The sequence below is a fragment of the Numida meleagris genome, chromosome Z, assembly GCF_002078875.1.
Source record: "Numida meleagris isolate 19003 breed g44 Domestic line chromosome Z, NumMel1.0, whole genome shotgun sequence".
NCBI classification, from domain to species: Eukaryota; Metazoa; Chordata; class Aves; order Galliformes; family Numididae; genus Numida; species Numida meleagris.
Window position 1 is genome coordinate 13650504 of NC_034438.1, and position 20852 is coordinate 13671355.

At 42.1% G+C, this 20852-nt stretch overlaps 1 protein-coding gene across 1 annotated transcript in view; it reads left to right on the forward strand.

The window, feature by feature from the left end:
• Window positions 26-20852, forward strand: part of GHR (growth hormone receptor) — a 140703-nt gene continuing 119876 nt past the window's right edge. The window contains exon 1 of the mRNA XM_021380466.1: window positions 26-115. The gene's annotated coding sequence lies outside the window, so the exon portion shown is untranslated. The remainder of the gene's footprint in view (window positions 116-20852) is intronic.

The window sequence follows — 20852 nt, forward strand, 5'->3', positions numbered from 1 at the left end:
CAGCGGCGCCGCCGCGGCTGCCGAGCGGAGGGGGGCCGCTGCCCGAGGCGCCCCGATGGTTCCGGGGCCGCGGCGCGGAGCGCCGGGCAACTTGGGGGAAGTTCTGAGCCGGGCGGTGAGTAGCGGGCGGCGGCTTCGCGCCTCTCCCGGCGGCCAGGTGGCGGCCGCCGCTCTCTGTGCGTGCCGTGCGGCGCGGGCTCCGTCGCCCCTCGGCCTGCGGGCACGGCTCGGCCCCGCGGGAGCGGCCGGAACGCGGTGCCGGGCCGCGGTGCGTGTCCTCGGCGTGAAGGGCGGGAGCGCTGTGCGCGGCGGGGCCGGGGGGCGCGGGCGCGGAGTCGGGCGGGACGAGCGGGCGCTGCGGGGAAGTGCACTCTGTGCGGGTGTGCAAAGCGGGGTCGGGGCGGTGGTTGCTGCCCGCGTTCCGGTGTCCTGCCCCGAAGTTCTACACTGTGTTTGGGCAGTCCCCTCTCCTCTTCCTTTCTTTTGTTTTTTTTTTTTTTGAAAAAAATATTGTCGTGCCCAGGTATATCTGATCTTGCTTCTTAGTGTGTGGTCCACTGTAAGTATTGCAGAGGAGAGAAAACTTGAAGAGAATATTTTTAAGGACAAATGCTGCAGCCACTCTGCCATAAACACTCAGGAGGCGTTGCTGGAGGCACAGCTGGTGCTTTCTCACAGCAACATCGTCTCTGCCAGCTCTTGGGGGTGGTGGCAGCAATCAGGTGTGTGGCTGCTCATCCTTTAGCAGCAATACTAAATTCAGAATGTAGCACGTTATTAATGGGGCCATATTCAGTCGCAGCTCTTGTTCTCTCCTCACGCCACAACCACAGATGATGGATCCCTGGCTGCTTCTCCACTTGTGGTTAAGTCAGATTTAAGAGCGGAGCTGTGGCCCACTGCTTGAGTTGGATCCCATTTTAGGAATCCTGTGAACCTTTAAGCAATGGGGAGAACCAAAATTGCTCACCAAGTAGGTACTAAATCTGACTCTCCCAGCTGTAGCACACACTTGGTTGTTCACACTCATCATTCACACTGGTGCTGGAGGTGCGGTTGGGAATAGTCAGTGTAAGGAGGTTTGGTAAGTTTTGTTTCAAATCTACGTAAAAGATGCTGCTTTAAATATTGAGATTAGGCTACAGTTGAGATGTTCTACGGCTGTAAGTGATAAAAATGAGTATTACTGAAAGTTGTTCAGGCAGCTTGAAGTGTTTAAATGGGAATGCAGTGCCTTTCATCTCCGCCACATCTTCGCCTGGTGTTACTAGAACTGCTGCTTGCTGTACTAATCCAGGACGTCGTTATGCTTTAATAAGTAGAAGGGATTTACAAACAACACACTTTGCATGTGCTCCTCGGGCTTCCCTGAGGAGTCATCTTAAAAACTGCCAATTAGCGGCAGTGGTGCTTTTATTAAATTTATGAAAATAACCACAGAAACTTATTGTACTGTATTGAAGCCATAGATACCCTGCACATTTTGTGGGCATGTGGGTGCAGCACACATCAGCGCTGTGTGGGTGTGTGAACCTGCAGCCCCACAGCCCCAGAGTCCAGCTCCCAGCTGTTTGCCCCACGCTGGGTGTGATGTGGGCGTGGGAGCTCTGCTCTGCCCCATCCTGCTGCCTGGAGCCTGCACTGCTGCCAGGGCCTCCTGTGCCTGTGTCCAGCAGGGAAGGCTAAAACAGATCTTCATCGATCGTTCACTTGTTCTGGGTTGGTACTCTTCTTTTCCACGGTCTGGATTGGCTCGGTTAGCTTGTATAACTAAAAGGGCCCTTTTCCCTTGATTGTGTGTAGATATAAAGATAGCCCTTGCATCTTTCAAAGGAAGCTCTCCTTTGCTTCAGAAATTGTTTTTTTTATCAAAATGAATGTTGATTTTGTGCTGCTACTGGGAGCATCAGGCTGAATAAATAAAACATTGTGTGTCTTATTTGAAATGCCGTCTTTTCACAGACGAAATAAAAGCCAGTAAGTAATATTGGCCAGAAAACAAGATAAACAAAAGAAGCTGTGACTTCCTTTTTTTCTAATTGAAGACCAAGAACAGTTTTGTCGTCAGATGTGACAACACCTGTACTCAACCCAGGTGAAGCTATCTCTGTCTTAAGACAGGTGTCAAAACAATTTCAAAGCATTGCAAATAAATAAAAACAGTGCTGTTAACAAGAGAGGAGATGAAGGTGGTGGGGAAAGGCACAGCCGGGATAACAGCAGTGTAGTAACAGCTGCATGCAGAAGTCCCTTGTGGAAGGATCAGGTTACTTGGAATGAAGAGGATCGTGCTGGTTCTTTTGCCATGTATTGATCTGATGGGAGGATGAGTTTTGTCCCAGCAGAGCCGCGTGGTAATTGCAGGAGGCATGCAGCACGAGGAAGGCAGCAGAAAGGTGCCAAGGCTGCACTGCAACCGTGGCAAAGGCAAGAAGCTAACGCAATAAGATAGCAGATTTATGTCAGGACTTGAAGGAACACTTTGTGCTCTTACGGTTTATCACAAGGGAAGTCTTCCTTTGCTGTATACAAATCCTGAGCTGAGTTCTTGGTGTGAGGTGAGTGGGTGTTTTACATATCATTTTCATTCATGGGGCATGTAATGAGTGTTGTCTTACCCAGGAGCTGGTTTTTGGTGTGTGAGACATAAATTTTCCTAATAAATTGTAAGGGCTGTTACAAGACAGAAGCGGTGTTTCGTTATGTCATATGTGCTGCAGATATGAAATGAAAATACACTTAAGCATGGCATTTTATTGAATATCTGGCTGGAAAGTCATCAGCAGAAACTTTGTTTTTTTGTTAACAAACTAATACAACCTTCAGAAGCACTTCATAGTGGAGTGTTTTGCAGTAGGGTGGGACTTAATGTCTTATCTAAACAAAGTGGAGTTCTGAGCATTTCAGAGGCACAGTGTTGTGAACAAGTGGCTGTGAGAAAGCATCCTTGCCCAACGTTGTGCTTTGAGCACTGATGATTGTTGATGTGTGAGATACTTGCCCTTCAATGCGTGACTGCAGACAGTCCAGGGTAACTTTTCAGGTGGAAAGTGGTCTGCTTCCTTTGTTATCAGTGTAGTCAGTAAGTAAATGCTTGTAGCAGTAATCAAGCACTCTTCATTTATGAGTTTTAAAGCTCCATAAGTTTGGCTAGTCATACCTACCATGATGTAGGTATCCGTATCTTCTAAACCATGCTCTTGTCCCTTTACAGAAGGAATGCACAGTTTGGGAATGTGGTGGTATAGGCAAAGGACCGAGAACGGGTCTGTATGGAGAGCTCTGGAGATACAGTGAAGAGCAAACTCCGCATGGGGAATGTGGATGGGAAGAGATGGAACTGGTAAATTTAGGATAAAATGTCAACCCCTGCATTAAGAAAATAAACACTGCTTATTCCTCCGGTGGGGAAGGAGTTACACTTTCCTGTCTCACCTTTTCTGTAGTCATGCAGAGATGCACAGTTAGAATATGGCAGTGCTAGACCTGTTAAGCCTGCAGAGCAAGCACAGATGGCCATGTAGTGTAGAATGTGGGAAATGAAGCCTATGGTGTATGAAGTGAAGATGCTTCACTGGCTTTACACTCGTTAAGGCAAATTGTTTCTGTCTCTGATTACTTAAGAAGATTATGCATGAAGTCCTAGAACAGAGACAACGCAAGTATGAATAATCAGTTACTTCAGGGTACCATTTAAACATTGAACAATAATATGGAGATAATTAACATATAGGACTTGAAAAGTTGCAGCTGCAGAAAAAAAAAAGTTGCAGCAAAGTGCATTGCAGTCTTCAGACTCAGTTTACAGGTAGTCAGTCCAATCATAAAGTCGTATTTCATATGCTCCATGGGGAAATTTTGTGCAATACAAGTTTGTCAGCAGCTAACACATAACGCTGTGGGTTAGTTGGAAAGCATTAGGTTATTAATAACAGCTTAGTCTCCTCGCCATCATGTTGCATCATTCAAGCGCTTAAATTGTACTTGAAGATTTACTGCCTCGGGAGAAAATGAGATTGGTAAAACTAGACCCTTCAGTGGGAGAAAAAACAAATCCTTACCTATTGTCAGGGGGTGTTCCAGCACAGTGCTAAGGGTCAGTCTGTTTGTACCCAAGTTATTGTGGCTCGGCAGCCTGACTCATGCACTCAGCATTCCAGCTTTTGTAGCAGTGACAGGTCTGACCCACCTAGAATCTGGGGAGGAGTGTTTTTTACCTGGTCTTATCTGGGTGGAAACATCCAACAGCTGTTTCTGGCCTTGAAAATTGGCTGCACCTGTGAAATACTGGAGTTAAGTCCATGCAGACTGGCTCCTTATTCCCTTACATCTCAAAATGCATTGCTGGTAACTTGTAAATAGAAATCATATGGATGTTACTCAGTTCTGTGAACAGATGCCTACATGACTGTCCAGGATGCGACAGTTTTGTGTTTTATTCTGTGCTTGGCTCAACCTTACTGATGCATCCAAACAACTGCTTCTGTGCCTATTGGAGTGTGGGGATTGGATGGAGAGCATCTGACTGTAGAGTTTTCAGACAGGGAGAAACAGACCAAAAGGACGGACAAATTTTATTTTAGCTGTCTCAGTTAAATGGGCATGCTTGTCAGTTTTTCCTTCACTACACAAACTGCATGCCTTATCAGAATTCCCAGCTGCTCTCAAATGTTCAGGTAGCAGCCAGATTTCAGCTGTATTTCATGTTCTTTTTTCCTTTGTTTGCTTGTGTTTCTCACGCACACATAGGAGTTCGTCAGCATTGCCCTGAGAATGGATTGGTGCAGTGGGCTTTCCTTTATCGCATGACTACAAATATTGTTTGAATTTGCTACTGAATGCTTGTTAAATTGTGTTTGCTCGCAAAGAATGTTGTGAACCTACTTTATCACTTGTAATTATTTTGAGTAATGTCTGGTATACTCTTTTCATCCAGAAGAGCTCAAGCTGTCTGCTGTTTTGACTGTTCAGGAGATTGCTTGTTGGTTTATGTGACTCTGTAAAAGAGATGTGAAGAGATACAAGAACACAGGATTCTTTCTAGATCACGGTCCTTGTCACTGCATTGAACAAGTTGAAGAAGCTTGAGCATGATGACATATGGAACCAAGCCTTACCATTAGTGCTCGGAATAAGGAAAGTCTTCTGGGATAATGATCAAGAGGAGGAAGGCAATTGGGCTGGCTTATCACTTCTGTCTCCGCATTTGATTGCTGCTTGTAATCATAGGAAGAGGAATCCATCGGTATCTTTGTAAGAACAAAAGATAGGTCCAAGGAATGCTATGAAAATTCTGCTTATGAAGAAACTCTTGACCCTGTGGCTTTTGAAGTGACTGTGACAGTGTGAACTGAAGCATGGAGCAGCTCTAAGGGTTGAGTCAAATGTTAAGTAAGCAGTACAGAACAGAGCATGGTCAGGGCACTGTGGCTCTGCACACCAGTCTGTACCACTGAGCATGCACAGGTCAAGCCTTGTGAGCTCTGGTTTCTGTGGGGCTTTAGCCATCCGGGTTAATTCCTGACACTTGTAGGGCATGTTGTGGCTCCATACTTGCACAGAGAGTTGAGCCACCATGAGGACTGATTGGCAATGTGCTGTGGGGAATGCTGCCGTTTATTCCTGAATTCTTGTGCAGAAGTTCCTGGCTCATCTGCACATGTAACTGAAACACACACAGCCAAAACTTTTCAGACTTGACATGTGCTTGAACCAGACAGTGAGTGCTGACCTGCTGGTCCAGGATGCACCGTTTCTGCACTGAGAGATTGAGAGAGAGAGTTTCACACCATGTCTGAGCTCTGGGCAGTGGCAGTGGATCTCAGGGTGCTGGTGTTGGCAGCGCTGTCCTGATTACGTGATGGGGTCCCTGCCAGCTCGCAGTGCAGGACAGCCTGTCCTGCATGGAGCAGCTGCAGTCCTAAACTGGGAGCAGCCTAGGAGGAGGGCTGTTCTAGTGGGACCGTGTGCTGAGCTCCTCTGTTGTCCAGCATGGGGGTGCATTTAGTGCAGCTGGCCACATCAGTTCAGAGCCATTTCAGAAGAAGCTTTCACTTTCCTAAGAAGCAGCCTGTGCCTCCTCGCTCCTGGTTCTTAGTTGAAGTATTCTGCTTGGATAGCCACTTTCCTTGACACAATAGGTGGCTTTAAGAGAGTGAATGTGATTCTGCTGGGTTCAGGTACTCCTCTTCAGTGATGTGTCATGTGCCCACCACAAGGCATGCACAGATATGTAAGCTACAGAGAGTACTGCTTGATTGCTCTTAAGGCTTTGGCTGACTGCAGGTGTGCCACTCAGTGACATTAGGGAAAGTGGCATTTACCTGTTTAAGTGGTGCAAGAAACCTGTATAACTTGTGTCGTAGCAAAGACGACAGCAGTATATACGTGAGGAACCTTTGTACACCACTGATGTTTCAAGCTTAGTGTGTGTAACTGTAAGCCGTAGCTGTCATGTGTGGATGTACAAGGGAGGTAAGAAACATATTCTGTGCTTGTATCTTTGAATCAACTTGTGACATAGGTGAATGGTTATCATGCCATTATGGAAGAGGTAATGCTGTTTATTGTTGAGCCTTTGCATTTATTGTAGCCTGTTGTATTGCTTTTTTTCATATTGTAAATAAATTAATATTTTACTAAAGTAACAAAAAGATTTGTGAAAATCATCCCAGGTCCCTTATTCTCTGTTTTTCTACTACTGCATACTGAGGGCTTTTTGTGTGAGAGTCCATGGAAGCTTTATGGATCCGATAAAAATAAATTCATCCATTGGGAAGGAAAAATGCAGGATTTAGGAAGAAAGGCTCTTGTCATGACTTTCATTAATCTTTCCCATTAACACTGAACGACAGAACAAAAACCTTCGTACAGAAGCTTCTGTAGTCACACTATTTTCTATACAAAGGTATGAATTTGGCACATAATTTGAATCTTGAAGAATTTTGGCCTATTGTTTGAATGTTATGTCAGGCCTAAGGACCGTGAGTGCCTGTTTGACCACAGGAGATCTCGGAGTAGAAGAGGGAAGAAGTTTTCCGCAGTGGGTGAACATGTCTTGCATGTGTTTCAGTTTGCAAAAACATACAGAGAAGGAGAAGCAGTTGTAAGAAATGGATCAAAAGACAGGTGCTGCATATAGATTGTAGATTCTTTGTGAAACAAAGGGGAAAACATTTAAGCAGAAAGACCAGGATGTGAAAACTTGGGTAATTGTTGGATGGTGATGGAAGGACTGAAGTTACAGAGTCTGTGCTCTTTTGTTATACTGCCTTATGGTGGAAACTGGACAGCACATGACCAGTAATCAGAAGGGCGTGATTAAGACCATGGGCAGCAATTTAAGAGTGCTTGAGATGTCTCAAAACAACAAAAAAGTAAAACACCTCAAGGCTATCTAAAAACTTGAATGTAACTTGAATTACACCCAGAAGTATATTTTCATTTTGATTTTTTTTCCTATTACAAAGATTATTCCACTTTCCTGGTAGATCTGTGGGATGAGTAAAATGTTTGTTTTGCCAGAGGCGTGCACTGCTGTGCTTTCCAAGTCACATATTGGTTGCTGTGTTTTGCAGCATTGTAACAAAACAAGAGAAACTGAAAGATGGTATTTTTGCATCAAAGTGATGTCTTTCACCAACTCGTTTTATATGTGAACAGTTGGTACTCTTTGTTTGTATTGCAATTTTCATTTTATTTCCTAAGATGTCAATAAAAACAAATGACTGCCATTGCTTGTTTTTAAGACTGAAACAGATATCTCTCACCAGTTAGTTATTACTGTATGGATTTTTTTTTAAACTGAATTTAGAATGCTCTTGCCAAGGAGCCCTGTCTGTTGAGAGGCTGTGATGTAATTCTGTTCAAATGAAGCAGGAGTGTACCCTTAAAGGCAAAACCAGCCCGTGTCTCAAACATGTGTGTTGACTAGGTGTCTTGAAAATTACCATGAGAAGTACATGCATTCCCATTCACACGTCCATGGCTTTGGCTTCTGGATCTGTAAGTCAGCCAGCCTTCTGTTCCTGCTTCTTTTTAGCTTGCTCCATTACGAGTGGCCAGACTCCTTTGCCCCTGGAGCCAAAGGCCACAACCTTTGGTCAGCTGATACTGAGCGCTGAGTATGTTTTAACAAGTAATATTTAATTTAATATAGAACCCTTAAGCTAGCAGGGATACCGAGTCTTATAAAGTTCTTGTATTTATAATACAGCATATACAAACATCTTTTTTGTTGACAGTTTTCATAGGCACTGTAGGTTGAAAGCTTGCGAAGCCTGCTAAGGTGAAATTCATTAGGTCCACTGAGTGTTCTGCTGTTGAAAAACTACCATCAGCTGATCTGACAGGGAGGGAAAAGAGGAGCATGCTGAGAGGAGAGGAAGAAACACGTTTATATTCTGCTGTGTCAGTGTCAATATTGACCGTGTGGAGGAAGACAGCTCACTTGCAGAGGCTTCCACTGGTGATCTTGTTATCTTCTTCTGATTGTTTTTAAGGAGCCATATTAAGTAATTGACAGAGGAAAATACCAGAATGGTGATCTCCAGCTTATTGAACAGCAAGTCAAATTTTAGCATGTTTTTAACAGAACAACCCATAAAGAAGAAAAATGCATCCAAGTCATCGAACTTTGTATTTTCTTATTGTTTACAATCCACACTGAGCAGCATGTTTGGTTGTTTTTAGTTTACAAAGCCAAGTCACTTCCTTTGGTTTATTCTAGCTCATCTGACTGACAGCAGACTTTAAGGATTGGGTATGATTTTCTGAATCACATGACGTAGAGAATAAATGGAAGACCAACAGGAGGCTCTTTCAGAGGACGAATGAGTGATCTCTAGTCCTTGTCACACCGTTGTGTTTTGGATGGATAGCTCTGGAGGACAGTGACAAAATGCTATGTTTGGGATGTTGCTTAATATTTTAGTGGGTTGGCAAATATTAAATAAATGCTCTGATTACTCTGTATCTTAACAATACAAATAGGTACTTTTAAAAAACGTTATTAAGATTCCGGGACAGAAGCTGTACAGTTGTTTGCAAGCTGTGGCTTATGGAGTGATTCCAGACAGCGCACAGAGAAGCCAGTTCTGGGAAAGTGCTGAGCTGTGCACAGCAGAAGGAAGAGGCAGCCGAGGCTTCAATTGCCCATTCAGCACTCCACAAGCATAGCTGCCTTGTGCTCATTCCCTGCTACTCTCTCTCTCTGGCTTGCTGAGCAGAAATTGAAGTCTGTCTTGGAGTATGTGCAAATGTATATGAATTCAGTAGTTGGTTTCCAGTGATGCCGGTATAGGAGAAGCAGCACATGATAAAGCCCATGTGTCAGTAGACCCAAAGAGAGTAAAACTGCAGAAGGTGGTGTAGGAGTGGCACTGATGGAGGTGGAAACTAGCTCAGAGAGAGTAGCAGGAAGCCAGAACAAGCAACTGTGTTCATTACCGCAATTACTGGGCAGAAATAAGGTATCTTCTGAGGAAAAATGAATGTTTTGTTCTATTTGTACAGTTTGTAGCACAGCTGGCCAGCAACCATTTGTAGGTGCTCTAATAACACAAGAAATTAATAACAGAGGAATTCAGATGTTTGAAAAACAACAACAGAAAAATGCACCAAAAGCACATTAAGTCATAATGGTTCTTCCAGGCTAGAATTGATTCAAGTTGCATAAGCTGTTTGGGTACATTAAAGGACTGAGATGCGGAGAGTAGAAAGCACTTCTATCACAATTGATCAAGGATGGAGTGTGTGTACTTCTGAGTGAACAGCACAGACATTTTTGGATGTTCTGCATTATAAATAGTTGCTTTTTGGCAGCTTTGGCTTTGGTCCTTGGCTTTTGACCTCTACTACTTGTGCCATACAACCTTAGCAGTGTACTTCAGTTAGTACAGAAGAAGACTAATGCCATTTATTATGTTGTTTTGTAACTCAAAATAGTAAAAGCAATCAGAATTGCTCATGTCCTTTTGACTTTTTCTTCGAAACTGGTTGTATCTAGTAAGTGAAGGATAGTGGTTTCAAAACTGTCATGGTAATTCCTTTCTGAAGAGCAAAACAGGATCTTACTGGGTTATAGGTAGGGAATTTTCTGCTGATAACATTGAAACTTAGGGTGTGTTTTATATAATGTTAGTATTTCTGGCCATTATGTGTCTAAAAGACCTCTCCATGGATGTTAAATGCTGGCTGCTCTTCTTTCCCTCATTGCCAGCAAGGTACTGAATAGAAGAGTCACATTAATTGTAGTAAATTTAAGAAAACATTGAAAAAGTAAAAAACAGCAACAAAAAAAAACAGGCAGACCATTGGAATAATTATCGTGGGGCCAGGAGGACCCACAACAGAGCTGTTTGATCTTCACTTATTAGTACAGTCAGGCACTGAGAGGTTGTGAGGAAAACTCAAAACAATTTTTGCCAAGATTACTCAGTGGAATTGCTTGTTGCCAGATGCTAATGCTGATTGAGAGAGAACAGCAGCCACCACTGGAGGAATGCATTTTCTAAAATTACTCAAAATGAGTACCATGAGTCCAGTTGTTCTAGAAGTTTATTAATACTTTGCCGACTACCATACAGTTTGGGTGACGAGTAAGCAGACAGAAAAGATAGTTACGAATAAGGTGTTTCTCGTCTATCCTTTTAGCTATACGAATCCATACACTGTCTTTTATTGTGGAATTTAATGTAGCTGTGAAGAAAGGGTTGTGGAATAGACTGTAGGATTAGAGTGAAAGCCTTGGTCTACATTTCCCAAGCAGTAGCTCCTGGAAGTGATTCGCTTCTTGTGGCTAGGATCATAGCCATGTTCCTGGCCGTGCATGTACAGGAGGCTCAGCAGCAAGCTCAGAAAGACCTCTGCCAGATGTGAACATTCAGAAGACTTTCAGAGCACTGTGTTCATGATGCTGGTTTCCAAATCATGGCAGAACCACTGCAGCAGTTTTGTTGTTTTTTGTTTTCGTTTCTCTAGAACAAGAGATTACTTGATAAGACTTTCGGCATTGTTTTGAATGTGTTGTGCTCTCACTTTTATGCGGACTTGTGTTTGTAATAAGCCAGGTTCTTCTTGTGTTTCAAGGACAATGTATGCAACCCAAGATTCCAGGGAGTCTATAAACAGACTGTTCCTTTTGTTCAAGCCATTCTCTGGCAGTAGTATGAACTGAAAGGTTTACAAAGATGCATGGCAAAGTGTGAAGTCAGGCCGTTAAAGTTATCTTATTGCTCATCAGACCCCCTTGAAGAGTTTGTTAATAAAGAAGTGAAATTTCAGCACTATACAGAGAAAATATATTTAATTGTTTTAATGTAGGTGCATCTAGGAGGATTCTAGGATCCCTTCTGAAGCCTGGTTTGTTGATTACTGTACGACCTAGCTGGCAGCAAGCCTGCCTTGTGAGGCACAGGGCAATAATATCCTTCACAGCTACTTTGCTCAGTAATTGAAGTACGCTGTCAGTGTTATTTGGGACAGATATGTATTGGATAACCTATTGCTGCCAAGTTGCATGATAAAAAGAATTTTTTTCTCCATCATAAAACTTCCCTTCATTGTTCATCAGTAAGCTGAACTTTAGTAACTCTGCTTCTGGTAAGATTTAAGGGAAAGTTTCTAGTCAGGGGTGTCAATAGACATGTCCTGTTGCTCACTAAACAAATCTACTTATTCTGACATTTTCCATGCTATACTAGAACTTTAGGCATATGTTCAAAATCCAGCATACTGTCCAAAAATTCAGATTATGATATCAAGTTTTTATTAAACAGTGATTTTTATAAATCCAGAAAAAATTAACTGAATGATGCTAGCAGATACCTGCATATAAAAATAATTTATATCTGTGATCTCTGCCAAATGGTGATTTATCTGAACAAAATGATCATTTCTTCACCAGTCTCAGAAAGGCTAGAATTATCTCTTTGGCAAAGACAGGAATCTAGCAGGCCCCAAGTGCAAACTGGTGTTTTTATGGGGAATTACCCACAGGCCCTTGGAGATACTGGTTCTTCCTCTGCAAAATTAATATAAGCATTTGGTATGGTTGTTCTGGTCCTCTTTCTTTTCCTGTTTAAGTTTCACCATCATTTGAACTCTTCCTGAGAAGGAGATTGGCACAGATTCTCTTATTTTTCAAATTAGTCAAGTCAGCTATGCATAACTAAGCTAAAGCAAATGCATTCCATATCCATTGTTAAGTGTTTTATTTTCCGGACTAAAAATTGAATACTTTCAGCTCACATGTCATTATATGCCCGTCATTCCTAATTACTTTCTGGCACGTTCTTGGGTATTCTGTAGACAGGAAAATATATTTGATTTTTTTTAAACACGCAGCTGAAATGCTTTCATAACTGCAGACTAAAAAAAAGTATTCTGTGGGCTCTGTGAGGTGGAAAACTATTGGGAGAAATAAGCACGAACACATTATTTTGTTCCTTGCTTTGTCTCTTATTATCAGTAGCTGCTTTGTTTTGAAAGAATGAGACTGTTAAATTTCATAACTGGCAATTAGTCATCAAACATATTTGGTTATTTTCAGAGTCTTTTTTTCACGGAATCACAGAATTGCATGGGTTGGAAGGGACCTCAAGAGATCATGGAGTCCAACCCCCCTGCTAAAGCAGATAGGTCACATAGGTAGATGTCCAGCCAGGTCTTGAATATCTCTGCAGAAGGAGACTCTACAACCTCTCTGTGCGGCCTGTTCCAGTGCTTTGTCACCCTCTCTGTGAAGAAGTTCTTCCATATGTTTGCATGTTCTACACACTACAGAGAAGAGCCTGCCCTCATTCATTTGCCTCCCACCTCCCTTTAGGAATTTATAAACGTTAATCACATTGCCCCTGAGTCTTCTCTTCACCTGAGCAGACACAGGTCACTTAGCCTTTCCTCATATGGGAGATGCTCCAAGCCCTTTATCATCTTTGTGTCCCTCCGCTGGACTCCATCTAGGAGTTTGCTGTCTTTTTTGAACTGGGGAGCTGAGAACTGGACACAGTATTCTAAATGTGGCCTCACCACATTAGAGTAGAAGGGGAGGATCACTTCCCTTAACCTGCTGACCATGCTCTTTTTAATGCACACCAGGACACATGCATACAGTGTGCCCTTCTTGGTCTCAGGGGTGCACTGCTGGCTCATGGCCAACCTGCTGTCCACCAGAACACCCAGGTCCTTCTCTGCAGAGCTCCTTCCAGCAGGTCAGCCCCTAACCTATACTGATGCATGAGGTTATTCCTCCTCAGGTGCAAGACTGTACACTTACTCTTGTTAAACCACATCAGGTTCCTCCCTCCCAACTCTCCAGTTTGTCCAGGTCTTGCTGAATGGCAGCACAGCCATTAAGGCTGCAGCACTTAAAGGCTGGATGATTTTTCCCTGCAGGTATTTTTTATACTGCAGCTTGCTCTATGAAAGGGAAATGTGATCTTCACATTCCATTTATAAACACACAGATTCTTAAATGTGTGCATATGCAGAAGCAGATAAAGACTTTTGACTCTTGATGTCCAGTCAGCAAGCTGTAGTAACTCTCCTGAAGCTAGTGGTAAATAGAAACTACATCAGTGAAAAATTCAGTTTCCAAACTGGGCTTCCCTTTGCTTCATGGGATTTTTTTTCTCTTTCTTGTCTGTCAGCTGACAGCTTGACTGCCCTGATGATTTGCTGAAGAAGCCTATTAATTCTCAAGAGAGTTGCAGTTTCCAAATCTTAAGCTATCTCTTCACAGCCACCGGTTAAGATAGACACAGCTTTGTTGAGTTTACTTCTGCTTGGGATAGTTTCAGAAACGAAAGACGAAGACTGAGACATCAGTAGAGGCAGCAATGTGTGCTACTATTCAGAGTGCCGGAGCTGCTCTTCTGCTTGAGAGTGCAATCTCCTGCCTGGTCAAGCCAAGCTAAGCCAAGCCAAACCAAGCCAAACCTCCTGTAGCCCTGGGAAATGTGGCTGTGGTCCTTCCCACGCAGGTTCCTGGCTCCCACGCTTTGCCAGTGTCAGCACAAACCACTGTGTGAATGTAAGGTGAATCAATTTGCATTCTGAATCAACAAACTCATCTAATGTAATGAAATAAAGGGACAACAGCCACAACCTGTTCCATCCTGATTGCTGAGTAATGGCAACTTGTCCCTCAACTCTTTCATATCAGCAGGAGTTGGCAATCTGTAGTAGAGTTCTGCCTCATCATCAGGAGGAGCTGGTCAGCTCATTTTGATCAAGCATGAAGCTATGTTTGGCAGCCCCACATACCAGGTGCCACCAGTGTTGCTACAGGGCCAAAGTCTCCGGCAGCTTGAAGCATTCTATGATTTGGAGCCGCATGCACTGATCAAAGGGAGACTCTGCAATCTATTTTCTTAACATCTGCTGCAGGAACCTGCAAGGTAGCCAAGCTCAAACCTGCAGCCATTTGGTGACCCCAAAGCTTGTGTATCCACAAGCTCTACAAGCAGTACATTGCCATCAGAGACAAATTTTAGTCAAGCAGGGGTGGAAAGATGCAGCAGCAATTAGGAAATAAGACCGAATGGTGTCTGATGTGTTTGAGTGACATCATAAGCTTGTCATTTTCATATTTTGATGTATGTTTTTAATTAAGAGATCAAGGTCTCTATTTAATCCCAAATACTGTTACACATTTCCAGAATTTTAGCACTGCAGTGGTTTGCATTCCTATGAATACAGAAAAATAGCTGAACTACACCTAAGAGTGAAGGTTATTTCTAGTTAGCTTTTTTTAATATAAATAGGTTTGGTCACTCCTGTGATCATAATTTGCCAGAGACTACTTAGTTCACAGGAGAAGAGAAGGGATACTGTAAACATCTTTCACATGTCCAGTGCTTTTGAGGCTTCTATAGATAAATCAACTGGAAGAGGAAAGTCCAGAAGGGCACACCCTCCCTAGTGAGCAACACAAGCAGGCTAGTAACAAGGAGTAAGGAGGAGGCTGAGGTATTCAACAGCTTTTTAGCCCCGGTCATCACTAGCAATTGGTCTACACACAGCCTTTGAGCAGATGGTTCAGAAGGTGAGAACTGGGGGAGCGATGCCCCTCCTGCTGTAAGTGAATATCAGGTTTGTGACCATCTGAGGAACCTAAACATCTGTAAGTCTGTGGGTCCTGTACAGGAACTGCGAGGTCACGGCCTGAACCAGTGATCGAGCACCAAGTGAGAAGGTGTGGCTAACCCAGGGAGCACAGCTGCAACGAATGCACCTCAACGACTGGAAGGGGTGGATCCAGGGTCCACCCATCCTCACCATCGTTTTAAGGGTTAGCAGCCAAGGGAGCAGCATCTTTATTAGGAGATCATGCCCTTCTTGAGAATTCACCTGTCTTCAGAAAGGCTAAGCAGCTTTTTCCTGTATTGGTTTCAAAACTAAATGTTGATTAATATATTTACAGGTGTGCTACAGTCCTAGTAGAAGGCGCTGTCACACCTTCTGTTGTGGTGTAGGTCCCAGTGGGATACATCCTAGAGTCCTCAGGGAATTGGCTGGCATAGTCGCCACGCCACTCTTGATGATACTTGAAAAGTTGTGGTGGTCAGGTGAAGTCCCTAGTGACTCAAAAAAAGGCAATATAAGGTCCCTTCCAACTCAAAAGATTCTGTAATTTTTACGATTTTTATGTTAATCCTTCAAAGGAGTAGTGGAAGCACATAGAGGTTATTTAATACTGTTAATTGTTTTACAGCTTGATTTCTTCAGTTAGGCAAGTAAATGCATACTGGACACTTGATTGGTCTGATATGAATAAATATCCACAAATACCATGTGTTTTCTCAAAATGTTAAGCATCATTAGGCCAAGAATTTAGTTGCTGAAGTTTGCTCATATGATTGATTATTAAGTATCTCCACTAAATAACTGAAATATTAGCCTTCTCTGAAGCTACGAATCTACTTTGATAGCCCTAAGATTCAGCAATGTGAGTTTAATACTTGATCTTCAGTAGTATCTGCAGAATTTCCCCGGTGTGTGCTATCTGCTGAGAAAAACAGGAGCAAAGATTCTTGCCTCAGGTGACAATAATTTATCACTAATACAGTATCATTGCCAGAGCTTGCAGTTCACTGATTTGTGCCAGAGAAATATAAAGCTACCTGCCTGGGAGGCTGGTGGGTTGCCTCTTTGATTGCACTCTGGGTCAGCAGGGTAATTTACAATGCACAACAAAACTAATGTAATCACATGTGACTGCACTACACCCTGATTACTCTTGTTTTTAATACATATATGTCTGCTGAAATCTGCCGCTCCCTGACTGCCTTTTTGTGCTTTGCTAAAATAGCTAAAGGAAAATATTTTCCTGAAATCTCAGGTTTTAAGGAAATTTTGAATGTAGCCATGAGATCGGAGACGGAATGGACCTCTGAAGGAATCCCTGAATATTGAATTGAGAGTGAAAATAATTAGTCTTTACAGTGCAGTGAAGTATAGAAGCTTTTCATTACAAACTTACCACTGATTAGATGAAATAAAGTAGTAATTCTGGAAAAACAGAGATTCCAAAAAATCAAGACAGTTTATAATTTTGAGTTGGATTAGGCTAATAGCTTCTTAAAAGTAGCTCAAACATTTTAAATAAAATTTGCATCTGAAATGTTTTTTTAATAGAGTTTAATGAAAAAAAAACAAACAGCTAAACAGAACTAATTTCAAGTTTATGTAATAAGTTCAAATTTTCACATGTATTCAAATAATTGAAAAATGCATTTTATTTTTTCATAAAATGTTATGATTAAGTAGAAATAAAAAAATCAGTTGTCTATTAAATTACATTTCTGTATGAATTGAGCTAGCTGAGTTTTTTTCATCATGCCAAAAGGATCTTTGTTGAACTGTTTTTGCTGTTGCGCTAACTGCTGCCAGTTCTCTTTTATTGAGAAGCCAGTGTTTTTATGGTGCTTATGAAAACAGTAAGATTAAATGAGTATTCACCAATGCCAGATTCATATTAGGCACAATAATAATGTCAGATATAGGATTATAGTGGCCATAACAGTGCTGTTAATGAAGTGGTAGGCTCTGAGTGATGTTGTTTGTTTCCATTTCTTCCTCAGATCCCCGTCTGTATGTCTCACTTCTCTCATAAGCTAAACACCAATCTTTGCACCTTTCTCTGTTGGTCAAGTTTTTTGAACATGGTGGCTGTAATTCTTTGCACTGCTTGGTTTTCCTGTGACCTCTGCAAAGAGCAGCTGCCCAGAGGTGGCTTGGTTCATAGTTCCCAACAGTGGAACAATCAATCTCCTGTTGCGCGTATACTGCTCCCGTTAATGTGTTACAGGGTTACCGGTGCCTTTGAAATAATAACACCACGTTGCTGACTCACACTTAGTCTGTGTTTTACTCCAAACTCCTCTTCCACTGCAGGGCCCTTTTTCCTTTTTTTTTTTTCCTAAGCATTGGTTAGTTGTGACATGCTAAATGCTAACATTTAAACTTGTAGTAAAACAGTGATGAAAACCATCTTGAATCATGGGAGTTCCCCAGATATAATCACTTACACCTGTGATTTAAGGGCTCTTTTTGTTTTTTCTTTCCTTTCCATGCCCCCGAACAAATGTGTTTTAGAACAAGCTTCAGCAGGTAAAGTGGTGTAGTCAAGTAGACAAAATCCATCTTTATTTCCACAAAAGGGTGGTTAGAACAGATTTTGTTGAGGATCTGGACAGGTTTCACCTTCTGCATTAGCACAGCATTGGAAGCTTTGCCTCTGGCACTGTCCTGTGTCAGAGCAAAGTCCTGTTTGCTTTGTGGTCAGTAAAGGTCCCAACACTACTTTTTTTTTCTTTTTTTTTTTCATGGATTAAGGTGCTAACTTAAGGCCAGACAGCTTCTGACAGTATAAATTCTCCTCTGGCCTTAACTGTTACTTACAAAGTTTTTCAAATAGAGCTACTTAACTGGCAGGCAGTTTTCTTCAGCTACATGTTGAGATTTTCTAAGAGCTTTTGCTCTCCCTGAGGTTTATTGCAAAATGAAAATGTTCTCTTTGTCTCTGGCGTGACTTCAGGTTTGTAAACTTTGTTAACCAAAGAAGTATTGAGTTCATATTCCAAAATACTCGGAATCTAGTTGTTGACTTTCGGGTATGTGGGGCTATTGCTCTCACTCAGCACAGTTTTGCCCTTAAACTTCCGGATGATCCCTGTACACATTTTCTTGTTTATCCCCTTTCTGTCAGAGGGCTCTTTCCTGGAAATACCAGTGTGAGCAGTTTCTAAACTGTGCTGAGGGTGATCGTTCGCTTTTGCTGTAGGAGAGCTTGATGAGATGGATTGTGGACATCTTGCATGTTAGTGATTTATTTTTTTTTAGCAATGCAGATGGGAACATTTGGGTTATCATAGAGGATGAGTGCATGGGGTGCATACCTAGAGAGGGAGATTGGCAGGAAGGAAGTGGTAATGGGGTTTAGCAAGGACTAAACCTGCCTGTAGGGCACGTGGAAAGGGCTGGTGGTTGGGTGAGGCTGTACCAGAATACTTGCCAGTGCTGAACTTCTGGACTTCACCATTCCCCTTGGTGCAGCTTACCCCACTGTGCTCCAGCCTGTCTCCTTCTGCTGGACATCACCTCTTCTTTCAACCCTTCAAGTTGGCCTTGACTGTGCATGTGCTGAAAGGTGAGCTCGTACTGAGCAGCCTGGTTCTTTGTTTTGGCTGGATTCCCAATCCAGGTGCTGGATTATGTTATCTTTTTCAAGTGTTATTTTCTTTGTGGTGATGGGAAGGTCAGAAGGCAGTGCCAGATTATAAAGTGTGCTTTATGGAGACTTTGAAGGTAGAGCTGCACTGTTTTCAGGAATAACACTTTGTTTGTACAACATGAATCAATTTGCATTCCATTTTCACTGTAACAGCTCAGATACAATTACTCCGTGCCATGGGCTACTTTGATGAGTACTGTATGTTCAACTGAACTTTTTAACCTCCTAAATGAATCACAGAGAGAAAGTTAATGCTATTTATATTTAATTAAACATTTGCAAACCAGGCAGGAGTTGAGAATGTACACAAAAGTGATTTTACCCTTTATGTTCAAGCTAATAAAGGGAAGCCTGGTGTCCATAAGATAATTATGAGCTTCTGCCGCAGTCAACTGACTGTAGTAATGGGGCTGCTATTTAAAATACACACAGTCTACTTGCATATTGTAAAATTCAGTAATGCTAAAAATGCCTTATTGTGGGAGTAGCCTCGTTTTCTTGAGTAGTCCTGCTTATTTCTTGATAGTTCGGGAAGGGAGCTGAGAAGAGATGAAAAGAGATCTGGTAAGGCTCAGTCTGTTTTACCCTTTGTATTCTTGCATATCTATTTAGCGCCTTTATAGACCTCTGATCTTACACAGGGTTCTATAATATGCTTGAAAGCATTTCATGTTTAAAGAATCACAGCAAGCCTGTATCTTACTTCTAATGCAGGTTTATAGCCTTCCTTATTGCCTATAGGATTTCATAAATCCTAAAGGTTGAGGACCCAGAAAAAATAAGAAAGCTCATTTTCAAACACAGTTTTAAACTAACCTCATGAATTTTGAATACCTGTGGCATGCTTGGCAAATCAAGTAACTTTTTAAAGCAATCCCATTCACTGTGTTTGGTGTATGAATGCCTTAGATACTTAAACAAAGAAAGTAAAAACAGTATCTTTCTCTGTGTCTTCCCTTCCTACCAGTGAGAAAAATGATTTACAGATACTGAAGTCTATATTAGTTATCTTCTATATGTGGGTGCTGCAGAGGCTACTGCATAATCCACAGTCAAAGTCTTTGGTGTGGTTTGAGAACACATGCATCTCTCTAAACAGGGTTCATTTCATGTCTGGGCAGTAGTAACGAAGGAAAGCTGCAAGGCATATTTGAGCATGTTGTCGGGAATGATTCAAGTGCAGGGAAGGGACAGGAAGTTCTTAGTAGTAAAACTGCTGTGTAGGACTGAGTCATACTTGTTTATATATTAAAAAATAGTTTTGTTAAAATAAGCATTGGTTTTATTTGCTTTCTGGAATTTTCTCAGTTCAGCTGTTATTTCAGGAGAAAGAGTCTGCTCAAACCTTACCAAAGTACAGAAATTTCAGAGTTCAGCTGCTTTTACAAGTGAAGAAATCATCTTGTCCTCTATTTCAAGGTTTCTTTCAGCAACAATTAAACCATCCAACTCTCACGGCCACTTACGGTTGGGAGAGATATGGATACTGAGCTGGAAAGCAGTTTTGTCCTTTGTAGTATGTAGACACCTTCAGGGTAGCAATGAATGGCCTCTGTTAAAAAAGAAACACAATTATGTTTAACTGATTGCAGTAGAGTTATTGTTCCCTTTTAATTTTAGTACCTAAGCTGTTTTTCTCCCTAGAGAGACTGTTATTTTCATTTGCAAGCTTTTTTGTGTCTAAGTGCAAATAGTGACAACGCTCCAAAGCTGTCTCATCTCATGGGTAGTGGAGTGGTATTGTTTATCTCCTTGTCATGTATGACTCATATTATTGCACCTCCAAACAAATCTATTGTGTCTTTATTACCTAAAATATAACGCGCAGAACATGTCAGCGCTGGTAGTTAATAAGGTCTCTTTATGTGTTTGAGTTGAATGTCCCTACAGTGATAATGTTTTTGTGTTTGTGTAACTTGTAGGTTTTATAATCAAGAGCAACCTTTCAAAAAGTACAGCTGACCTAGTAAATGTATGTTTGTATGCTGCTGCAAGAGGCACTGCAAGGCAGGGGAAGAAGTTAGTGACTTGTCAGGAATACCCGTCCTCTTTCCTGTGTTTATTTCCCTTGTAAACTGATGGATGCCTGTCTGAGTAGAGCTGAGGATATGATAGT